The sequence below is a fragment of the Stenella coeruleoalba genome, assembly GCF_951394435.1.
Source record: "Stenella coeruleoalba genome assembly, chromosome: 7".
NCBI lineage: Eukaryota > Metazoa > Chordata > Mammalia > Artiodactyla > Delphinidae > Stenella > Stenella coeruleoalba.
In genome coordinates, this window is record NC_137153.1 from 84800652 (window position 1) to 84826144 (window position 25493).

General features: G+C 39.7%; 1 long non-coding RNA gene across 1 annotated transcript in view; it reads left to right on the forward strand.

The window, feature by feature from the left end:
* Nucleotides 1-3970: 3970 nt before the first annotated feature.
* Nucleotides 3971-25493, forward strand: part of LOC307188552 — a 362965-nt gene continuing 341442 nt past the window's right edge. Inside the window, exon 1 of the long non-coding RNA XR_013828989.1 lies at nt 3971-4096. This is a non-coding gene — a long non-coding RNA (uncharacterized lncRNA). The remainder of the gene's footprint in view (nt 4097-25493) is intronic.

The following is a 25493-nucleotide window of genomic DNA, read 5'->3' on the forward strand; positions in this document are numbered from 1 at the left end:
TTACGTTTCATTAGGTCCCATTTGTTTATTTTTGTTTCTATTTCCATTTCTCTAGGAGGTGGGTCAAAAAGGATCTTGCTGTGATTTATGTCATAGAGTGTTCTGCCTATGTTTTCCTCTAAGAGTTTGATAGTGTCTGGCCTTACATTTAGGTCTTTAATCCATTTTGAGTTTATTTTTGTGTATGGTGTTAGGGAGTGTTCTAATTTCATTCTTTTACATGTAGCTGTCCAGTTTTCCCAGCACCACTTATTGAAGAGGCTGTCTTTTCTCCATTGTACATTCTTGCCTCCTTTATCAAAGATAAGGTGACCATATGTGTGTGGGTTTATCTCTGGGCTTTTTATACTGTTCCACTGATGATTTTGGATCATCTTTACTATCATTACTCTGAATTCTTTTTCAAGTAGATGCTTATTTCCTCTTCATTTGTTCGGTGTGGTGGGTTTTTACCTTGCTCCTTCATCTGCTGTGTATTTCTCTGTCTTCTCATTTTGCTTAACTTACTGTGTTTGGGGTCTCCTTTTCGCAGGCTGCAGGTTTGTATTTCCCATTGTTTTTGTTGTCTGCCCCCAGTGACTAAGGTTTGTTCAGTGGGTTGTGTAGGCTTCCTGGTGGAGGGGACTGGTGCCTGTGTTCTGGTGGATGAGGCTGGATCTTGTCTTTCTAGTGGGCAGGACCATGTCTGGTGGTGTTTTTTGGGGTGTCTGTGAACTTATTATGATTTTAGGCAGCTTCTCTGCTAATGGGTGGGATTTTGTTCCTGTCTTGCTAGTTGTTTGGCATAGGGTGTCCAGCACTGTAGCTTGCTGGTGGTTGAGTGGAGATGGGTCTTAGCGTTGAGATGGAGATCTCTGTGAGAGCTTTTGCCGTTTGATATTACGTGGGGCTGGAAGGTCTCTGGTGGACCAATGCCCTGAACTCGGCTCTCCCACCTCAGAAGCTCAGGCCTGACACCTGGCCTAAGCACCAAGACCCTGTCAGCCACTCGGCGCAGAAGAAAAGGGAGAAAAAAAAAGGAGAGAAAGAAAAAATAAATAAAATAAAATAAAGCTATTAAAGTATAAATTTTTTTAAATTATTATAAATAATAATAAAGAAAGAAAGAACAACCAAACCAAAAAACAAATCCACCATTGATAATAGGCGCTAAAAACTACACACACACACACACACACACACACACACACACACAGACAGAACCCTAGGACAAAGGGTAAAAGCAAATCTATACAGAAAATTCACACAAAGAAGCATATACATACATACAAACAAAAAGAGAAAAAGGAAAAAATATATATATTAAAAAAAAAAGGAAGAGAGCAACCAAATCAATAAACAAGTCTACCAATGGCAATAAGCTCTAAATACTAAACTAAGATAAACATAAAACCAGAAACAAATTAGATGCAGAAAGCAAACCCCAAGTCTACAGTTGCTCCCAAAGTCCACCTCCTCAATTTGGGATGATTCGTTGTCTATTCAGGTATTCCAGAGATGCAGGGTACATCAAGTTGATTGTGGAGATTTAATCCGCTGCTCCTGAGGCTGCTGGGAGAGATTTCCCTTTCTCTTCTTTGTTCTCACAGCTCCTGGGGTTCAGCTTTGGATTTGGCCCCGCCTCTGCGTGTAGGTCGCCTGAGGGCATCTGTTCTTCGCTCAAACAGGATGGGGTTCAAGGAGCAGGTGTGTTGGGGGCTCTGGCTCACTCAGGCCGGGGGAGGGAGGGGCACAGAAAGTAGGGCAAGCCTGCGGCGGCAGAGGCCAGCGTGACGTTGCACCAGCCTGAGGCGCCCCGTGCGTTCATCCGGGGCAGTTGTCCCTGGATCCCGGGACCCTTGCAGTGGCGGGCTGCACAGGCTCCCCGGAAGGGGGTGTGGATAGTGACCTGTGCTTACACACAGGTTTCTTGGTGGCGGCAGCAGCAGCCTTAGCGTCTCATGCCCGTCTCTGGTGTCTGCGCTGATAGCCGTGGCTCGTGCCCGTCTCTGGAGCTCGTTTAGGCAGTGCTCTGAATCCCTTCTCCTCACACACCCAGAAACAATGGTCTCTTGCCCCTTAGGCAGGTCCAGACTTTTTCCCGGACTCCCTTCCGGCTAGCTGTGGCACACTAGCCCCCTTCAGGCTGTGTTCACGCAGCCAACCCTAGTCCTCTCCCTGGGATCTGACCTCTATAGCCCAAGCCTCAGCTCCCAGAGCCCACCTGCCCCGGTGAGCAGACAAGCCTCTCAGGCTGGTGAGTGCTGGTCGGCACCCGTCCTGTGTGCAGGAATCTCTCCGCTTTGCCCTCTGCACCCCTGTTGCTGTGCTCTCCTCCGTGGCTCCGAAGCTTCCCCACCACCACCCACCGTCTCTGCCAGTGAAGGGGCTTCTAGTGTATGGAAACTTTTCCTCCTTCACAGCTCCCTCCCAGAGGTGCAGGTCCCATCCCTATTCTTTGGTCTCTGTTTTTCCTTTTTTCTTTTGCTCTATCCAGGTACGTGGGGAGTTTCTTGCCTTTTGGGAAGTCTGAGGTCTTCTGCCAGCATTCGGTAGGTGTTGTATAGGAGTTGTTCCACATGTAGATGTATTTTTGATGTATTTGTGGGAAGGAAGGTGATCTCTACGTCTTACTCCTCCACCATCTTGAAAATCCCCTGTTATGCAATAATTGATTTACTTCATAAATATGAACAAAAGGGCCTACCGTGTGTGAGATAGTATCCTAGATTCTGTGAGAAATTAAAAGATTCATCAAAAGTGTTTCCTGCTCTCTTTGGAGCCCATGGGTAAGAAAAGCACACAAATAATCATTTCCCAAATCAAATACAGTTGGTGACTAAAACAAATAAACAAGCAGCAAGTGCTATGGAAGTTCCAAGAAAAGGAGGGGCGAGAACACATGGGGACAAAATTTCATCTAAGGCTTCGTGAAAGAGATGGCATTGGAAGTGGATCTTGAAGATGGGTAGTTTTCAACAGGGAGTTCTCAGGGTGAATGCACATGAAGTTAACACAGGTGCTCTCTATAAATACATGACCATTCATGCATGAACACTTACCACCTGGAAGGGGCTATCACTTCCTTCATCCAAAACCCCTGTGCGATCTAGTAGCTAAGTGCTATATGCTTGGTAATAATGTAAGGTAACAAATGTTTTTGTTTCCTCTGAGGTAGAAAGTGAAAGTGAAAGGAATCATCAAAGGTTCACATGCCTGTCTCACAGAAAACCAACCAGAGCAATTGAATTAAAGCCTAGTTGTTGATTTGAAATCTATTTAAGCATGCGCCCAGGTTTTTTAGCATCTTTTTCTAATTCTTTGCTAAGAACTTCTGGTAACTTCTCTCTCTGTGCATCCTTTTCCTGAGCTCTTGGATTATCTTTATGATCATTACTCTGAACTCCTTCTTAGGTAGATTGGCTATCTCCACTTCATTTAGTTGTTTTTCTGGGGTTTTATCTTGTTCCTTTGTAACATTCCTTTGCCGTCTCATTTTGTTTAAATTTCTATTTGTATTTTTATGTATGTAATAGCTTAGACGTTTCTCGACCTTGGAGAAGTGGCCCTCTGTAGGGGATGTCCTATGTGTCCCAGCAGTACACACCCCTCTCACCACCCAATGCCCAGGGACCAGCTGGTCCCAGGGTAGGTTCTGACCTGTGTCAGTTCTGCAGGCTGCAGGGTCATAGTTTCATTCGTTCTGGTATTTGCCCCCTGGTGGGTGAGGCTGGTCTGGAGGTCTGTGAAGGCTTCCTGGTGGGAGGCGCTGATGCCTGCTCATTGGTGGGTGGAGCTGGGTCTTGGCCCTCTGATGGGCAGGGCCAAGTCAAGGGGCGTATCTAAAGATGGCTGTGGGCTCAGGAAGTCTTTAGGCTGCCTGTCTGCTGAGGGGTGGAGCTGTGTTCCTGTTCTGTTGGCTGTTTGGCCTGAGGCGTCCCAGTTACAGGCTGTTGAGTGGGGCAGGTCTCGGTGCCAGAGACCCAAAATACCTGTCTCTGCCTCCAGCCAGAACTGATGCAGGTCCCTGCTTCCGCCACCAGCTTTTGTGACCCCAGAGAGAGCCACAGTCGCCCCCGCCCCCTCGCGTCTGCAGGAGACCCTCCAAGACCAGCAGGTAGGTCTGGCCCAGGCTCCTGTGGAGTCACTGCTTTTGCCCTGGGACCCGGTGCACAGGGGCCTTCTGTGTGCCCTCCTCTCTGTTTCCCCCATTCCTGTGCAGCTCCTGCAGTCAAGCCCCGCTGGCCTTCAAAGCCAAATGCTCTGGGGGCTCCTCCTGCCAGTGCTGAAGCCCTGGGCTGGGGAGCCTGCTGTGGGGCTTCGAGGTCCCTCTCACTCCTGTGGGAGAACTTCTGCCGTATAATTGTTCTCCAGTTTGTGGGTTGCCCACCTGGGCGGTATGGGATTTGACCGTATCATGAGCTCCTACCATCTCGTGATTTTTTCTTTATGCCGTTGGATGTAGAATATGTTTTTCAGTAGATTCCCGTCTTTTTTACCCGTGGTTGTTCAGTCGTTAGCTGTGATTTGGGTGTGCTTGTAGGAGGAGATGAGCTCAGGTCCTCCTAATCTGTAATCTGGTCTCCAGTTTATTTGCAGAGAAGTCAGTTCTTTATAAATCCATGAACAGCAGGGTCTCCCTGGGATGGATATGCCATGGGGACTCTCACTCCCGAAATCTTTAGCATCTTTTCATTGTTTGAATTTCAAAGAATTTACTTTTCCCACATGAAGAAATCAGGGACAAATCAAAAGGAGTTTTGGTCATCCTTGATAAATATTCTAATTAAATCCTTCATTGACTGATGACTGCCAAGAGTCAGCAGCAGGTGGTAACAGTTCCTTTGTAATCATTGTAATTGTTTGAAATAATTCAGTGTTCCAGAGCTGTTTTTGAAGAGGCCTAAGAGAGACAGTGCAGATGGGCCTGATTTAAACAGTCTCCTTGTTAAAAGTGTATATTATATTTGCTGGTTAAGTTATTGGCAAATTTAAATATATTATCAGTACATCAAACTAATCATTTATTGAAAAATAATAATAGCCACAGCTGCTCTCCCTTTAATTTTTAAGAGAGAAAATATCATGTTCACTTAGTTATGCATATCCAACATATTTTCTTTCTTTTGCACTCAGCATGTCTGATGTCACAGTGTTTCTTTTACATTATGAATAGACATCTCCGTGAGCTTTTTTTCTTTTAAATTAATGGAACATATGCAGTATCCACTTCACCCAAAGCTATAGAATAACAACGCTATTATTGTAGCCATCTGTCTCTTCACATCAGTGTCTTCTGTGGTTTTATAGTCCAGTCTTAGGGCTCTGTAAGAAACAATATTGGTTAACATTAATAACTGCCTTCATCTGACAATTTACATCTCTGTTTGGAGACAGCTCCTGAAAGCATCTTTCCCAGTTAAGGGTGCAGGGCTTGGGAGGGAGGGAGGGAGGGACGACTGTCTTGAGGGAGATGGAGGCAGAGCCGCCTATTTTGCTCCACTTGACTGACGCCCAAAGGAAAGGGTGAGTCAGTCTCCCACTTCCTATTATCACTCTGCATTTGCAGTTTCCCACCTTGACAGGCAGTAACAGTTCCAGCCAATGCTAATTTGGGTAACATCTAAAAGGCTTGCCTGACAAGGCAGATTCAAATTATGAAGCAAACCCCTCACATACTGAGACCTTGTTAGCTAGATTAGTGGCGGATTGGCTCCTTGTGACAGCTTGTTTGCTAGAGGTGAGCTATCTGCATTTTCAATGCAGGCAGGTTATATCATCATTTAAAGAAAAAAAATAAAGATGTCGTTTTTCTTGTTTGTCACAGAGTTCATGTAATATTCCCTCTCGATTTTCTCATTGTTGACTTCAGAAAGAAATAGCAGCAAGTGTGTACCTTTGAGTGCGACAGCTAATTTTGTTATGGATGAACAGAGTATTGTGACAAAACAGTGGCACAGCTGTCATAACAGCTGTCACACATTAATCATGACAGTGACAAATAGCATAATTACCTTATCTGGAATTCCTAGCATGTACACTCAGTATGCCCCACTGCCGAGAGAGCATATCACGCACGGTTTAATTAAAAAGACATCAATACAGGTTAGTTAGACAAGGGCTAGAAGACATTGATCCAAAATGAAAATAAAATTATTCGTAGGTTGGTGTTCAGGGACACCCAAAGACCAATTACTTAGCCGACGTGATAATTTGAATGTATTTCCCTAACTGGCCCTTCTCAATGTGTATATCACGTGGTAAATTGGCTGCTCTGCCCCAAACCATTAGCCCTTCCTCCATGAAATAGTTGATCCCCGTTTTTTTCCAGCCTCAGCATGGGTTCTCGGGAGCCATCTTGATGTGTTGTCAATTGATTGAAGGGGCTCTATTGATAAATATGTGATTACCAGTGAACAAGTTGCGGCTAACATTTTTGTTAACTTGCTTTCCAATCGAGTACTGAGCAGGAGAATGTTATTAAATCTAGTGATTTTTGTTTTATTTGGAAATTCTTCTTAAGTAAAGAATATAAGCAGGTGAGACAGAGTTTAAGCCTAGAAATGACAGTCTCTTACATGTGCTGTGTTTTAATATGTATTCCTGTATTCATGTGCATATACGTGTCACATCAGTATGTATAAATATGCACACATGCCAAATATATGTATATCTTTGCCCCCCCCCCCCAGCTATTTTAAGCTCAACAATTCATTGAATTTACTGATTGAATTCCTGGTAGCTAGTTCTTGAATTGCTCTGAAGCTGCCTCAATGAAATATTAATGAATCAATTTCCATAGACATGGACTCATTATCTTCCTGGATGCCATTGGAAAACACAGTCCTGCCTGCGGTGTCCTTCCACCTGTCTGTGACATGATTCGATTTTTTTCTCTCTCTCTTTTCAATTAAATAAAAATATTGCTATCAGGAAGTTTTTGATAACGGTAGAACAGACATTTCCATTTCTTTTGATAGGCACCTAAATGGAGGTAAGCCATTTAAAATAAATTTATGTATCACTTAAGTGATATATTGAAAAGTGGGTCCTGGAAATAAAAAAAGAGGTGGCCAGTTTAGTTCTATGGTCTCTGTAATGCCCTTTGGAAATGAAGAAACTGCTGTTCTCAGGACAGTCTACTTGGGAAATGTCTGTATTTTAGGAAGCGAGGGCGAACCATCTAATTGTTTACACAGTTATCAACTTTAGAAAATGTTACTAAACACAAACACTTGTCACGTTAATTTAGGACTGATGGAATATAGATGGAATTATTCAGACTGTGTCTATAAAATGCCAAAACAGCTGGTTAGAACTTGAAAAATTCAGGCAAGCAGTTATTAACTACATACAATGTAAATAGCTGGTTTTAGGTATTTGGTTGTTTGTTCACTGAAATTGACTGGTTTCTTATGCCTTATGCACGTCAATCCGGGGATGTAATAAAGCACGTTAAACTGCAATTATATCAAACGGAAAGATTTTAGCTTCCTTCCTTCCCATTCATTCTGTTCCAGTGAAGATTATTAATGTTTGCTTTGGGTACCATCAACACCCACTTTATAGAACTCTAAAAAAATCCACTGGTAAATGGTTGCCAACATTGTTAGATAAAAACTAAGATTATGTTCTCAAATTCAATGGCTTTCACCATTTTGATTTAGAACCAGTAGTGTATCTGAATGTCATGTCATCTGAAGACAATATTACCATTTCAGCACATACATATTATATGACCTGAGAACGGTATTACTGTTTCAAAACATACGTTCTTTCAGAGAAAACGGGAAAGCACAAGCCTGACCAAGGACATCTTCTCAATACTAAGGCAAGAAAAAAGTATTTTATCTTTGTCGAGAGAAACCATGTCTCCCCAGGACCTGGTCCCATTTTGATCTAGGTCTTGCGGAGCTCACTTGGCTCGCGTTCTTCCTGGGGCTGATCTGATTCTGCACTCCAGGTCTGAGGAATGCCTCAAAGTAGCTCCTGGCTTGAAACAGTTTGATGAAAGCTGTGAAAAAACACAAAGGCATCTACACACAGCATTTTTGCATATCATGTCAAGGTACCCATTAAAGTGGGTAGCCCTTGTGTGGACCCTTGGTAATAAATCCCTAGTTAAGTATGAACAAGGTCAGAAATGACCTGGAACAGCTTTCAGAGGTTGGACACCATTCTAGATCTTTCGCCTCTAGATCTTTAGATCTTGGGCTCCTGTTGAAACTAGAGGCAAAAACAAGTCTCTTAAGAATGAACCTAAGGTTTATTTATTCCACTGAGAGATATTCAAGGAGATTTTAAAGAGAAAGAATCAATTTTACGTTGTCATAAAAGTGACAAGAAAATAAAAGCGATTTTAGCCTTCCTTGATCAAGCTTTTCAGATGGAATCTCACTCTCTCTCTTCACTGTCTATGGTCCTTTTTATTTTAGGGCATGTATTTTCTACTGTACATTGCTGTTTTTTATGTGGTGTCATCTCTCTTAGTACATTGTAAGCTCTTTGAAGGTTGATTCTGTATCTGATTCTCCTTTTTCTTCCTCACAGAACCTAGGATTGTGCCTACATGTCATAATTGCTGACTAAATATGCACATAATGAATAACAACATGTTGGCTTTAATAATTAAAACAAAGGCATGGGTTTGCTCTGAAACGTTCAGGTTGTTTCTTGAATTTAGCATATTGCTTGACTGAAAACTCTGAGAAGGCCAAAGTGATTATTTTTAAAACAAGTTTTCTTCCACATTCTCTTTGTAAGATGGTTTTATTTCCTCCCTCCCTCCTGCCTGCTAGTGTCAATCCAGGGATGTAATAAAGCACATTAAAAGAACTGGCCTTTTACGCAAAGGTTGGATTGATTTCCATTGGTTCAAGTGGAGTGGGATATTGATCCACTGGTTGAGATGCCAACCCATTTTTTTCTCTCTCAAACTTGCATATCTCTGATCTTCCCTGACCTTGAAGGGTAGCTTATATATATTACACATAACAATGTTTTACATGTTATATAATACAGAGTTCCCAATTATTCTTTGCCTTCTAAACTTGCTCCATGCACTACCTAATGAAATTCAGTGGGATGGCCTTATCTAACTTGAGTAAATTGATACAAGCAAAACTTTATGTCTCTCTGCATCCCATCACCTCTTGGATTTGTGGCCGGGTCTTTTACTCTCTATGTCTCAGAATATTTCAGTAGCACTTGCTTTGTCCAACAGTGACAATCAGCAGGTTTTCCATGTAAGAACTAGCAGGAGCAATTGTGTTTCTCTCTCTAAGAGGTTTCCTATTTATCTTCCCTGAGGTGGTGCCCATGTGGCTGTCCTGATATTGAGCAGCTGAACAGATTACACCCTGGAGCCACATCTGTGGACACATAGATCAACACCATTTTCATTGCCTTGGTGCCCAAGAAGTTTATCTTCTGTCAGTGAGATTTACTACTTTCTTCATGAACTGTTAAGGCTTTCTCTCATCCCCATGTTTCCTTTCCTCCTCCACTTTATTTGGTTTCAAACTACATTAACATCATCTGATCTGGATTGTTAACAGCTGGTTTGTTTTTGTTTCCTGCCATCAGTAATAAGGCTTTCCAGTAGGGCTTCTGTAGAGGGATCTGGACTAGTAAAATATGTAAGTATCTTGTGTAGAAAGAAAATAACTTTAATTGGTAAGTATACATCTGATAGGGTTGGTTTTACTTGCCATGTCTAAATGCATAGTAAAGACATTTTTCATAGGACTAAGTATTTTTACTGATGTTGCTTCAGCTGTTAGGACATAATCCCTCAATTTGGTTTTTTAGTTTACAGTACACCTTCATGACGCTTTCTACCTTGATTCTCAATAGAGACCGAAGGTGAGAGGTAGAGATTTTATATTTTTCAGTTTTATGTTTGGAAAATCAAAGTTCAAATAGATGAGAAAATCACAAAGTCAGCTGTGAAGCCAAGACTCAAATCTAGGAAATCATATTTGCATCTCAACTTCTCCCCACTTAACTTCAATGCCACCTCCAAATAATTCTCCTTATGACTGTCAATTTGACTTTCTCAGGCTTTCTCTCAACTGTCCTAAAATCTGATACCTTTTCCATCTCCAAATGCTGTGACTTCCTGACTAGATTATAATAAAAGATTTAGGGTGTTATGCGAGTTATATATCTACTTACCTGAACTGTAAAGTAAAGCAAAAAAAAAAAAAAAGAAAAAAAGAAGTGAGACAGCCCCTCAGAGTATTGATTACTTCAATGATTTCTTATCTGCCTGCATATTTGAATTACCTGAGAGAAACTTTAAAAATAACTAATGATGTCTGGATCCAACCTCCAGAGAGTCTGGTTTAATTGCTCTGGAGTCGGTGCCCAGACATGGGATATTTTTTTAAAGCTCCCCAGGTGATTCTAATATGCATCAAGTGTTGAAAACCACTGGGGAAATTCCTTCTCTTCGCCCCCTTTTGACCCATTCCCTTATTTTTTCCCCACCAAATTTTCAGAAACACCATGTTTCCTCAAAATCAGAATTCTGCATGTTGGACAACATTAATGGTGATACTCCAAAATTTAGAGTTTAAGTGAATGTGTGTCTGTGTATGTGTGTTTACTTTGACTAGGAGAAGAATAGTCATGGAGGAGGCTGTTGTGGAAATTGATTATGGGCTAGAGACATTTTGTGGCATAAATTTATAGCCACTAGAACGTCAACCCCCTCAGGGCAGTGTTTTTTTTTTTGCGGTACGCGGGCCTCTCACTGTTGTGGCCTCTCCCGTTGCGGAGCACAGGCTCCGGACGCGCAGGCTCAGCGGCCATGGCTCATGGGCCCAACCGCTCCACGGCCTGTGGGATCTTCCTGGACCAGGGCACGAACCTGTGTCCCCTGCATTGGCAGGCGGACTCTCAACCACTGCGCCACCAGGGAAGCCCTCAGGGCAGTGTTTTGGTCTATCTTGGTCACTGCTCTTTTCCTAGCATGTTGAACAGTGCTTGGCATATAGCAAACGCTCAATAACTATTACTAATGAATATTTCCTCAACATTTCCCTCACTCATCCTGAATAAGAACTTAATGGAACCCCTTGCAGTTTCCCTATGTTAGGGGAATCCCAGTTTTGGTGGCTCTTCTCATATTGTTTCTCCACTTAGAAGACTTACGTCCCCACCTCTTCCTCAAGTCAAATCCTATCATTTTTTAAGGCCTAACTTTAATGAACTTCCTTCCACAAGCCTTTCTGATTCTTCTTTGAGCTGTTATAGGCAATTATCTATGTTTCACGCATCACTACTACTTACCACTACCTATCTTATATATATTGCAGTTACTTATATGTGTCTTCACGGTTCTTCTAGTCATGACCAATTTTATATTTGCATCCCTTTCAGTACACATAGAAAGCTCTCAATAAATATTTGCTTGGATGAATCACCGTTGCTTCTGGTATGTTAGATTCCTATGTTACACAGTGACGAGAGGTTAAATAGTATTCTGTAATGTTTGATTTTGTTTTATGCTTTGTATTTTTAAAAACATTTCCACATATAATATCTTATTTGCTCCTCAACACAACTCTGAGGGATGATACAGATGGATATTATAAATTTAAATGAAAAGAAACTGAGGCATGACTACTTTAAATGATATTTCAAGGTCACGCTCATCAAAGACATAGTGTGGACGGAGTGGCTAAGTTTCCAACTCCTAGTCCACAGAGCTTCACTACAGAACAATGTGTTTTCCCCCAAATTGTCTGTGCTAACTGGCATATTTTGCTTTTGTTAACTTCCGTAAGTCCACACCTCCAGCTCAGTTATAAAACCTAGGTTCACATCCCAGGTTAGAAGCGGAGAGTGTTTGTATTATTTGTGATAGAAATCTCTATGTTTTTATGCAGAATACAATTCAAAAAGGCAGTTCTTTTTGTCCTTGTTGATGTCTTGTGCATCACGTTGTTCTTGTTCCAGTGTGTCATGGCTTGTTTATTTTACTTTTCATGTAAACTTCACTTTGTTCATTAGATCAAAATCATACTAGAAAGGGGAATGCATGTTTGTAACATTCTAAGTAGGTGAATAGCTAGGCTGTGAGAAGTACCATATTGAAAAGAACCAGTAGAAAAGCAATGAGAACCCAATAGTTATGTGGCTTCCCAGTTGGTTTTCTGTGTGTATTTTTTTTTAACCATTTAAGCTCTTGCCTTTACTTATTCAGCAGTTTCTAAACACCAAGCAACAGCATGAGCATAGGGTGCAGGGCTTCCCTTTATTCATATATTCTAGTTCAAAGGAATGATTAAGAATCCATATTAAATGACCGAGGTTTTATTTTTTCATAAGTATATAACACATGCATCAATGAAAACATCAATCTAATCATGTGAGCAAGACTCACCATTGATTTATCCAAGATGGAACTAAGCAGTAGTTTCTGACAGCACAAGGGGTGTAAATAGCTCTTCTTAATATGATTTAAATTTGATCATTACATGTTCTTAATGATAATTCATGAGCATTTCGTTCAGTTGTAAGTGCATTTGTTTTCCAATGGTGGAAATAAAACGTTGTCAGATACTCTGGAATGAGATAAAATTGTATTTTGGTTTGTGTAAGATGTAGTTACACTGAGAGTTGTGCTTGACTATAAGGGATAAAGTAGCCTTATGATACTTTTTTTTTCCCATTTACATAAATACAGTTCAGGGAATATTACTAATGAAGTGGATATGGGGTCACCTAGCCAACTTAAGAAAAGGTTACTACTTTATTTTAAGTAGCCCATCAATCATTGTGAATTAATGTCATATTCTAGGTGAAAGCACTAATCATAATAAATTCATTTTGTATTCATGAGGGTGTCAAATGTACACCCATAGGAGTCCCATGTCATTTGTCAGTATGGAAAGAAAAATTTAAATATGACCTATTTGCAATCTCTTTGCTATGGCTTATACCCAGATGCATGTTATAGTGCTGATGGACATGTGATGCACGTGGGGTAAAGCTGGAAACTTCACTAAGATGATTGGAAATAGAATGAAATCTGTGTCAGGAATAATGACCTCAGGCTGCTGGCTGACATTTCCATGTCCTCCAAGGAATGCCAAAGGGTCAAGAGGGTGCCTGAGGGCAGGCCTGTAAATGGGAATTCATGAGCCCACAACAGAGCTGCCTTGTTTAATTCACTGCTTCCAAATTCTATGCCCACCTCTCATTTGAGACCATAACTTGGTGTCATTATTACCATCACTTTACCCATTACAACAGCAACATAAAAATCTTTTCTGAGTGGTTCTAGACACTGATAATTTAACAGGGCATTGGGCATGGCACAGGAAAGGCTTTTTCTCTTTCTACCTTTCCCCCCTGTTGGAAGTATTGCAGAGAAACCCTCCTTTTCCCTTCTCATTGAATCCATCTCCATGGGAAAAGGAGTAATATAAGTGGCAGATGGGTAGAAGAGTGAGTGTCTAACATACATTTAGGAATGTGTCTCCATTGGGTAGAATTAATGTGTTAAATGGTTTGCTGATATTATTTTTTTATCATTGTTATTATTATTGCTGATATTATTACCTCCATTTTAAAGAAGAAAATTAAGCATAGATTGACTAAGTAACTTATGGTTATATAGCCCAAAGTGGTGGAGTTGCCATTTGAACTGCTATTCTACCTCTCTGTAATTATACTACCTACTACGTGTGATTGTTTTGAAAGTTAAGTGAGGCTAGGCATCTAAATTTCTCAGGAGAGTATTTAATCAATATTAGCTAATATGAGTAATTGTATGGTTTGGAGTAATCCACCCCCCCACCACCTCCCAGCCTCCCAGTCCCCCAGCCCTACCTCACTGGGCCTGAGTTTTTCCTCTGGAAAGAAGGAAAGACATTGGATTTGTGGCTCCCTTTTTAGTTTGCTCTGATTGGCTCTGGTACCAAGATAGCAATTTGTCATATGCAGGGATCCACCTCTCTTCAAGAGGTTCTTACTGCCACCATTGCTCAGATATTTCTGAGTCCTCTGATGTTCAAGTCCTGTCTCTAGAACTAAATAGTTCTCTGTACTTGCTGTAACTCCTTAGAGGTGGCAAATGGAGGCTGCTGGTGCTGCTTTGAGGCCTCTGAACCCCAGAAGACTTCACTTCTCACAAAGTTTCTCCATTCTTGGTACCAGGAAAGAATCCTCTTGCACAGTGTTTTTACCTTCAGGCCCAAAATGGCTGATTTGGGCACCGTGGAACTCATTTCTCTTATCCCATCACACATTCTCTTCCTTTCTGCCAACAACTCTCTTTGATGAAATAGAGACAGACTTGTATCAGAAGACTAAGATTCAAAAACAATGGAGCTTAAGAACTTCACACTGCCAATCCTAGAAACCTTTTATGCTCACTCCCCTTCCAAAGATTTAATAGCAAAGAACTAACCTGAGGCAGTCTATGTGTAAGAGTTCATTTTTCTAGCAAAAATGTCCTATGAAGTATTAGTTCAAATGAGAGGAAGTATGGCTCAAAGGACTTGTCGAATGGCTAGATGTAAGATTATTAGTTCTTTTTAAATTCTAGCTTTGCCACGGAAATTTCTAAGTGGCTTTGGTTAAGATATGTATTCATGCTGTTTCCCAACAAGGTAGAAATTACTCCCACTCACATTTACGAGTATTAAAATCCCATTTCATACTCAGTTGACCTTCCCTGGACTCTTGTCTTGGTTTAGCCAATACCTAATAATTTAAATCTTAATCATATTATGATTTTTCAAGGTTATTATTGTCTAGTATCCTAGATTGCAAGTTCTTATAAAATATGGCATATGTCTTAATTTATTTTTAATTTTTTAAAACATCTTTATTGGACTATACTTGCTTTAAAATGGTGTGTTAGATTCTGCTGTATAACAAAGTGAATCAGCTATACATAAACATATATCCCCATATATCCTCCCTCTTGCGTGTCTCTCCCACCCTCCTTATCCCACCCTTCTAGGTGGACACAAAGCACCGAGCTGATCTCCCTGGGCTATCTGGCTACTTCTCACTAGCTATCTATTTTATATTTGGTAGTGTATATATGTCCATACCACTTTCTCACTTCGTCGCAGCTTATGCTTACCCCTCCCCGTATCCTCAAGTCCATTCTCTACATCTGCGACTTTATTCCTGTCCTGCCCCTAGGTTCCTCAGAACCACTGGTTTTTGTTTAGATTCCATATATATGTGTTAGCATATGGTATTTGTTTTTCTTGTTCTGACTTACTTCACTCTGTATGACAGTCTCTAGATCCATCCACCTCACTACAGATAACTCAGTTTTGTTTATTCTCATGGCTGAGTAATATTGCATTGTATATATGTGCCATATCTTCTTTATCCATTCATCTGTCAATGGGCACTTAGGTTTCTTCCATGTCCTGCTTACTGTAAATAGAGCTGCAATGAACATTGTAGTACATAACTCTTTTTGGATTATGGTTTTCTCAGTGTATATACCCAGTAGTGTGATTGCTGGGTCATATCGCACTTCTATTTTTAGTTTTTTAAGGAACCTCCATACTGTTCTCCATAGTGGCTGTATCAATTTACATTCCCACCAACAGTGCAAGAGGGTTCCCTTTGCTCCACACCCTCTCCAGCGTTTATTGTTTGTAGATTTTTTGATGATGGCCATTCTGACAGGTGCGACGTGATACCTCACTGTAGTTTTGATTTGCATTTCTCTAATGATTAGTGATGTTGAGCATCCTTTCATGTATTTGTTGGCAATCTGTATATCTTTAGAGAAATGTCTATTTGGGTCTTCTGCACATTTTTGGATTGGATTGTTTGTTTTTCTGATATTGAGCTGCATGAGCTGCTTGTATATTTTGGAGATTAATCCTTTCTCAGTTGCTTCATTTGCAAATATTTCCTCCCATTCTGAGGATTGTCTTCTCCTCTTGTTTATGGTTTCCTTTGCTGTGCAAAAGCTTTGAAGTTTGATTAGGTCCCATTTGTTTATTTTTGTTTTTATTTCCCTTTCTCTAAGAGGTGGGGCAAAAGGATTTTGCTGTGATTTATGTCATAGAGTGTTCTGCCTATGTTTTCCTCTAAGAGTTTGATAGTGTCTGGCCTTACATTTAGGTCTTTAATCCATTTTGAGTTACTTTTTGTGTATGGTGTTAGGGAGTGTTCTAATTTCATTCTTTTACCTGTAGCTGTCCAATTTTACCCTCATCAGTTATTGAAGAGGCTGTCTTTTCTCCATGGTATATTCTTGCCCCCTTTATCAAAGATAAGGTGACCATATGTGTGTGGGTTTATCTCTGGGCCTTCTATCCTGTTCCATTGATCTATATTTCTGTTTTTGTGCCAATACCATACTGTCTTGATTACTGTAGCGTTGTAGTATAGTCTGAAGTCAGGGAGCCTGATTCCTCCAGCTCCATTGTTCTTTCTCAAGATTACTTTGGCTATTCGGGGTCTTTTCTGTTTCTCTACAAATTGTGAAATCTTTTATTCTACTTCTGTGAAAAATGCCATTGGTAGTTTGATAGGGATTGCATTGAATCTATAGATTGCTTTGGGTAGTATAGTCATTTTCACAGTGTTGATTCTTCCAGTCCAAGAACATGGTATATCTCTGCATGTGTTTGTATCATCTTTAATTACTTTCATCGGTGTCTTAATAGTTATCTGCATACAGGTCTTTTGTCTCCTTAGGTAGGTTTATTCCTAGGTATTTTATTCTTTTTGTTGCAATTGTAAAGGGGAGTGTTTCCTTAATTTCTCTTTCAGATTTTTCATCATTAGTGTATAGGAATGCAAGAGATTTCTGTGCATTAATTTTATATCCTGCTACTTTACCAAATTCATTGATTAGCTCTAGTAGTTGTCTGGTAGCATCTTTAGGATTCTCTGTATAGTGTCATGTCATCTGCCAACAGTGACAGTTTTACTTCTTCTTTTCAGATTTGGATTCCTTTTATTTTTTCTCTGATTGCCATGGCTAAAATTTGCAAAAGTATGTTGAATAAGAGTGGTGAGAGTGAGCAACCTTGTCTTGTTCCTGATCTTAGTGGAAATGTTTTCAGTTTTTCTCCATTGAGAATGATGCTGTCTGTGGGTTTGTCATATATGGCCTTTATTATGTTGAGGTAAGTTCCCTCTATGCCCACTTTCTGGAGATTTTTTATCATAAATGAGTGTTGAATTTTGTCAGAAGCTTTTTCTGCATCTATTGAGTTTATCATATGGTTTTTCTTCTTTAATTTGTTAATATGGTTTATCACATTGACTGATTTGCGTATATTGAAGAATCCTCGCATTCCTGTGATAAACCCCATTTGATCATGGTGTATGATGCTTTTAATATGCTGTTGGATTCTGTTTGCTAGAATTTTTTGAGGATTTTTGCATCTATGTTCATCAGTGATATTGGCTTGTAGTTTTCTTTCTTTGTGACATCTTCGTCTGGTTTTGGTATCAGGGTGATGGTGGTCTCATAGAATGAGTTTGGGAGTGATCCTCCCTCTGCTATATTTTTGAAGAGTTTGAAAAGGATAGGTGTTAGCTCTTCTCTAAATGTTTGATAGAATTCACCTGTGAATCCATCTGTTCTGGGCTTTTGTTTGTTGGGAGATATTTAATCTCATTTTCAATTTCATTGCTTGTGATTGGTCTGTTCATATTTTCTGTTTCTTCCTGGTTCAGTCTCGGGCGGTTGTGCTTTTCTAAGAATTTGTCCATTTCTTCCAGGTTGTCCATTTAATTGGCATATAGTTGCTTGTAGTAATCGCTCATGATTCTTTTTATTTCTGCAGTTTCAGTTGTTACTTCTGCTTTTTCATTTCTAATTCTATTGATTTCAGTCTTCTCCCTTTTTTTCTTGATGAGTCTGGCTAGTGGTTTATCAATTTTGTTTATCTTCTCAAAGAAACAGCTTTTAGTTTTATTGACCTTTGCTATTTCCTTCATTTTTTTTTCATTTATTTCTGATCTGATCTTTTTGATTTCTTTCCTTCTGCTAACTTTGAGGGTTTTTCGTTCTTTCTCTAATTGCTTTAGGTGTAAGGTTAGGTTGTTTATTTGAGATGTTTCCTGTTTCTTGAGGTAGGATTGTATTGCTGTAAACTTCCCTCTTAAAACTGCTGCTGCTGCATCTCATCGGTTCCTGTCGTCGTGTTTCATTGACATTTGTTTCTAGGTATTTTTTGATTTCCTCTTTGATTTCTTCAGTGATCTCTTGGTTGTTAAGTAGTGTATTGTTTAGCCTCCCTGTCTTTGTGTTTTTTTACAGATTTTTTCCTGTAATTGATAACTAGTCTCATAGCATTGTGGTTGGAAAAGATACTTGATACAATTTCTATTTTCTTAAGTTTACCAAGGCTTGATTTGTGACCCAAGATATGATCTCTCCTGAAGAATGTTCCATGAGCACTTGGAAAGGAATTGTATTTTTTTTTTGATGGAATGTCCTGTAAATATCAATTAAGTCCATCTTCTTTAATGTATCATTTAAAGCTTGTGTTTCCTTATTTATTTTCATTTTGGATGATCTGTCCATTGGTGAAAGTGGGGTGTTACAGTCCCCTACTATGCTTGTGTTACTGTTGATTTCCCTTTTATGGCTGTTAGCATTTGCCTTATGTATTGAGGTGCTCCTGTGTTGGGTGCATACATATTTACACTTGTTATATCTTCTTCTTGGATTGATCCCTTGATCATTATGTAGTGTCCTTTGTTGTCTCTTGTAATAGTCTTTATTTTAAAGTCTATTTTTTCTGATATGAGAATTGCTACTCCAGCTTTCTTTTGATTTCCATTTGCATGGACTGGGTTTTTCCATCCTCTCACTTTGAGTCTGTATATGTCCCTAGGTCTGAAGTGGGTCTCTTGTAGACAGCGTATATACGGCTCTTTTTTTGTATCCATTCAGCCAGTCTATGTCTTTTGGTTGGAGCATTTAATCCATTTACATTTAAGGTAGTTATTGATATGTGTGTTCCTATTACCATTTTCTTAATTGTTTTGTGTTTGTTATTGTATGCCTTTTCTTTCTCTGTGTTTCCTGCCTAGAGAAGTTCCTTTAGCATTTGTAAAGCTGGTTTGGTGGTGCTGAATTCTCTTAGCTTTTGCTTGTCTGTAACATTTTTAATTTCTCCATTGAACCTGAATGAGATTCTTCCTGGGTAGAGTAATCTTGGTTGCAGGGGGTTTTTTTCATCACTTTAAATATGTCTTGCCAGTTCCTTCTGGCTTGCAGAGTTTGTGCTGAAAGATCAGCTGTTAACCTTATGGGGTTTCCCTTGTATGTTTTTTGTTGCTTTTCCCTTACTTTTTTTTTTTTTTTTTGGTGGTACACGGGCCTCTCACTGTTGTGGCCTCTCCTGTTGCGGAGCACAGGCTGTGGACGTGCAGGCTCAGCGGCCATGACTCACGGGGCCAACCGCTCTGCGTCACGTGGGATCTTCCCGGACTGGGGTACAAACCCGTGTCCCCTGTATCAGCAGGCGGACTCTCAACCACTGCGCCACCAGGGAAGCCCTCCCTTGCTGCTTTTAATATTTTTTGTTTGTATTTAATTTTTGGTAGTTTGATTAATATGTGTCTTGGCATGTTACTCCTTGGATTTATCCTGTATGGGACTCTCTGTGCTTCCTGGACTTGATTGAATATTTCCTTTCCCATGTTAGGGAAGTTTTGAACTATAATCTCTTCAAATATTTTCTCAGTCCCTTTCTTTTTCTCCTCTTCTTCAGGGACCCCTATAATTCAAATGTTGTTGCGTTTAATGTTGTCCCAGAGGTCTCTGAGACTGTCTCAATTCTTTTCATTCTTTTTTCTTTATTCTGCTCTACAGTAGTTATTTGCATTATTTTACTTTCCAGGTCACTTATCCGTTCTTCTGCCTTAGTTATTCTGCAGTTGATTCCTCTGGAGAATTTTTCATTTCATTTATTGTGTTGTTCATCCTTGTTTGTTTGGTGTTTAGTTCGTCTAGGTCCTTGTTAAATGCTTCTTGTATTTTCTCCATTCTATTTCCAATATTTTGGATCATCTGTACTATCATTACTCTGAATTGTTTTTCAGGTAGACTGCCTATTTCCTCTTCTTTTGGTCTGGTAGATTTTTACCTTGCTCCTTCATCTGCTGTGTATTTTTCTGTCTTCTCTTTTTGCTTAACTTACTGTGTTTGGGGTCTCCTTTTCACAGGTTGCAGGTTCGTAGTTCCCATTGTTTTTGGTGTCTGTCCCCAGTGGCTAAGGTTGGTTCAGTGGGTTGTGTAGGTTTCCTGGTGGAGGGGACTGGTGCCTGTGGTCTGGTGGATGAGGCTGGATGTTGTCTTTTTGGTGGGCAGGACTGCGTCCGGTGGTGTGTTTTGGGGTGTCTGTGGCCTTATTATGATTTTAGGCAGCCTTCTGCTAATGGGTGGGATTTTGTTCCTGTCTTACTAATTGATTGGCATAGGGTATCCAGCACTGTAACTAGCCCGTTGTTGAGTGGAGCTGGGTTAGCATTGAGATGGAGATCTCTGAGAGAGCTTTTGCCATTTTATGTTACATGGGTCTAGGATGTTTCTGGTACACCAGTGTCCTGAACTTAGCTCTCCTACCTCAGAGACTCAGGCCTCACTCCCTGACAGAGCATCAGGATCATGTCAGCCAAACGTCTCAGAAGAAAAAGGAGAAAAAAAAAAAAGAAAAAATAAATAAAATAAAGTTATTAAGATAAAAAAATTTTAAAGTTATTAAAAATAAAAAAGTAATAAAAAAAGAAAGGAAGAAGAGAGCAACCAAACCAAAGAACAAATCCACCAATGAAAACAAGCACTAAGAACTGTAGTTAAAAAAAAAAAAAAGAGCAAGGAAATGAACAAACAAATCTACCCACAATAAGAAGCTCTAAATACTAAACTAAGATAAACATAAAACTAGAAAGAAATTAGATGCAGAAAGCAAACCCCAAGTCTACAGTTGCTTTCAAAGTCCACTGCCTCAATTTTGGATGATTCATTGTCTATTCAGGTATTCCAGAGATGCAGGGTACATCAGTTTGATTGTGGAGATTTAATCCGCTGCTCCTGAGGCTGCCTGGAGAGATTTCCCTTTCTCTTCTTTGTTTGCACAGCTCCTGGGATTCACCTTTGGATCTGATCCTGCCTTTGCTTGTGGGTCACATGAGGGCATCTGTTCCCCCACCCAGACAGGATGGGGTTAAAGTAGCAGCTGATTAGGGGGCTCTGGCTCAGTCAGGCCAGGAAGAGGGATGGGTACAGAATGCACATGAGCCTGCGGCAGCAGAGGCCAACATGATATTGCAACAGCCTGAGGCACGATGTGTGTTCTCCCAGGGAAGTTGTCCCTGGATCACAGGACCCTGGCAGTGGCGGGCTTCACAGGCTCCCGGGAGAGGAGTTGTGGATAGTGACTTGTGCTTGCACACACATTTCTTGGTGGCTGTAGCAGCAGCCTTAGCATCTCATGCCCATCTCTCTTGTCCATGCTGATAGCCACAGCTCGCACCTGTCTCTGGAGCTCATTTAGGCATTGCTCTGAATCCCCTCTCCTCACGAAACAATGGTCTCTTGCCTGTTAGGCAGTTACAGACTTTTTCACCGGATTCCCCCCTGGCTAGCTGTGGCACACTAGCCCACTTCAGGCTGTGTTCACACAGCCAACTCGATTCCTCTCCATGGGATCTGACCTCCAAAGCCTGAGCCTCAACTCCCAGCCCCTACCCACCATGGTGGGTGAGCAGACAAGTCTCTCAGGCTGGTGAATGCTAGTCAGCACTGATCCTCTGTGCTGGAATCTCTCCGCTTTGCCCTCTGCACCCCTATTGCTGTGCTATTCTCCATGGCTCCGAAGCTTCCCCCCCACCCACACCCCATCTCCACCAGTGAAGGGGCTTCCTAGTGTGTGGAAACTTTCCTACTTCTCAGCTCCCTCCCAGAGGTGCAGGTCCCATCCCTATTCTTTTGTCTCTGTTTTTTCTTTTGCCCTACTCAGGTACATAAGGAGTTTCTTGCCTTTTGGGAAGTCTGAGGTCTTCTGCCAACATTCAGTAGGTGTTCTGTAGGAGCTGTTCCACATGTAGGTGTATTTTTGATATATTTGTGGGGAGGAAGTTGATCTCCACATCTTATTCCTCCACCATCTTGAAGCTTCTCTCACATGTCTTAATTTAAAAAGTAATCTGGTGCTATGGAGAGGGCACTGAAATTTCTCTCAAGGGTACTGTAAAAGTTTTCAAATGGGCAAGTAACTTCATCAGTAGGTAATAAATTGAAGGGATTTTTGATTAACACCAAGATTTTGGTCTGGGGAGATTGCAGTGTGACATTTATGCAACATGTTTTGAGTAACTTTTTTTGAGGGATGCAGGCATTGCCTTTGATGACACAATATATTCAACACATTGTTCATTCTCTTTATGGTATATAAAGGTCTAATGGTCAAAGAGGATGCTGGTGAAAAGGGCTCTTTAAACAGTTTCATATATTTATCAAAAGAAGATGAAGCAGAGAGGAATTAGCTATCTTATTGAAGCCAATGCTTAAACTCCATGGACCAACTCAAGCAAACAACAATTTGTATAAAATTTCTTTTATTCATTTCATATAAACAGCCCTTTTACTGGTAAATTCTATGAACCAGATTTATTGATAACAAAAATCTTGAATATACCTTAAAGCATCCAGTTAAAGCACAAATTTTATATAAGATTACTGATTTTTTTTTAAAAAAAGTAATACCTAGAGCATCAGTTCTTACCTTTTGGGGAGTTACTTATACTTTATGCTTCTGAATTCTTAAGTAACATTGGGAAAGAGTTTAAGAACCTAAATACAAACCTACTGAAAACCAGAGTGGAATATTTAACCATTTCATGGTCCTGAGGAAATAAAAATTTAACTTCAGCCTCCATCAGGCACAGTTGGCCCCCTAGAGAAATATATCCTAAGAATGAGTGTGAACCAGAGGTAGACCATGGTTTTAAAAACTGCATCCTAGCCTGGACTCCTGATTAGATTAAGGTAATTATCCAGAGGATAGAGTAAAAGCTCTCTGGAGTAAGATAAAATCATCTAGAACCTATAGAATTATTGAATGTTTAGCATTCAATAAAATTACCAAACATACCAAAAAGGAAATCAAGGGAAAAGGCATGTGAGCCATTTATGAGTGTTATCAAACACACATTTAAATAACTTATGTTTAAAGTACTGGAAAAAAAAATGACAAAATTGAAAATGGAAAATGCACCCAAGAAATGGAACTTACTTAAAAACCAAGTGAAAAATGCAATAATAAAATTTATGAACCAAATGGTGACTTTAATAGCAGATTGTACGAATCAGAAAGCATTAGTTAGAATAGGTCATTAGAAAATACCCAGGCTGAAGCACGGAGAGGAAAAGAAAGAAAACTACAGAAAAAATAATGAGACATATGAGACATGATAAAAATGTCTAACATAGGTATAATTGGACTCCCCAAAGTTTCATATGCTTTCACTATATGCCAGTGAAAAATCTTGTCTCTATTTTTTGCTGCTGTTAAATATAAATACTTCATCATCATGGGAAAGTAGGAGAAATTTTAGAATAAATGATGACTACCCTCAGGTATTACTTCTTGTTTCTGTATACTATCACTACATTGTGTGGCACGTATACATAATAATTATCTCACTTATCATTTATGTTTACCTGTGTTTTGATGATACATGTAATATGGTAATTGTTTAGCACTGTGAAAGTTATACCTTGAAATGTTTCTGGGTTTGAATTTTGTTTGCTATTGGGTTGTTATTGTTTTTAATCATAATTTTAATTATTATTATCATTATTGTGCTTCCTACATAACAGATGAAGTGTTAGGAAAGCACATATATGGGCTTAATGACAGAGAATATTTTCTTTATTCAAAAATATATTTAAATTAGTGGCAGTTAGAGTGAGTGGCATATATTATAGGTTCAACTCTGAAATAACTCCTAACCCTGATTTTATAATGCCCTAGCACACCTTCAATTAGCTTAAGGGATATGAAGACCGGTTAAAAAAATTCTCAAAGATAATTTATGTTAAACTTATTTTAATTAAATAAATACCATTCAGCATGTTTATGGTAGCTGACACAAGAGAGGAGGGTTGTGAATTTTAGGAAACAGTGACAGGGTTTACTAGAGTGGTAAAAGGTACATTATTACAAAACCAAGGAAAATAATGAACTTATCCTCTTTATCCTTCTAGAACCCTCCCCGCCATTTCTGGATGTAATACAAAGATATGCTTAATACAGTATCATTCAACATAATTAAGCCCCATGAAGGCTAATGACGTATACATTTTCTGAGTAAGGCTATGATTGAGGGATACATTTAGTTGACAATAATAAAACCAAGATTGTGATTCAAAGGAAATTAGAAATATATCAAAGTATAAAATATTACTCTTACTAAAAAAAAGAAGAGAACATCACTTTACAAAATTATCAGGCATTTTGCAGAAAAAAATTGGTCTCCATTTTAAAAATTAAATTCATTATTTAGTAAGCTAACTTTAAACTACAAGAATGTATTCTCTCTAGTGTGACTGGAATTTATCTAAATGTGTGTTTAAAGGTTTTTAAACATACCTTTATATTTCTTGAAAACTCAAATATCCATTATCCCTTAAATATTTCTGAGTAAAGAATATATTCTGTAGTGTTCATTATTAAACATTGATCCATATTTGGCAGTTTAGTTCTTTGCTATCTGAACTACACACCATTAAGATGACACATTTAAACTTCAGCAAAAAAATTAGACACTATTAATGTAAAATTTCTGATACTTTAGTGAGTAAAATGCAATAAATTCTAAATATATTTCTTTTTATGTGATTAAAAAAAAACCCATAATGTTAAAAGCTACATAATCAAGGCAATACTCTCATATCCTTAGAGATTTAGTCTTAGCCAGGGGTCAGCAAACTTTTTCTATATAGGGTCAGATAGTAAACATTTTTGGCTTTGCAGGCCATGCCATCTCTGTTTCAGCTACTGAATTCTGTCATTGTAGCACAAAAGCAATGGTAGACATTACAGAAATGAATGGGCAGGGCTGTATTCTAATAAAATGTTATTTTTGAGAACAGGTAGTGGGCTGTATTTGGTCTGTGGGTCATATTTTGCCACCTCTGAAAGTCAACAACATGGGGCAGTTATTCCTTAACTACTTACTATATGCCATGCCCTGTGCTAGGCATGGAGGTACAGAAATGTATCTGACTTGGTTCCTGGCCTCAAAGAGCTTTTAGACTAGTAAGAGTATATATACATGTACGTAAACAAGTATAATATATTGTGTTGGGTAGCATGACAGATATATACAGCATAGGGGGAGGTGGTGGGGGAGAGGGAGAGAGAGAGAGAGGGAGAGGGAGAGAGAGAGGGAGGAAGGGAAGAGGGAGGGAGGGGGGGAGGAAGAGAGAGAAAATCCTTAATTTAGAAGTATAGTGAAAAGTTTTTCAGGTACACAAAAACAGGAATCGG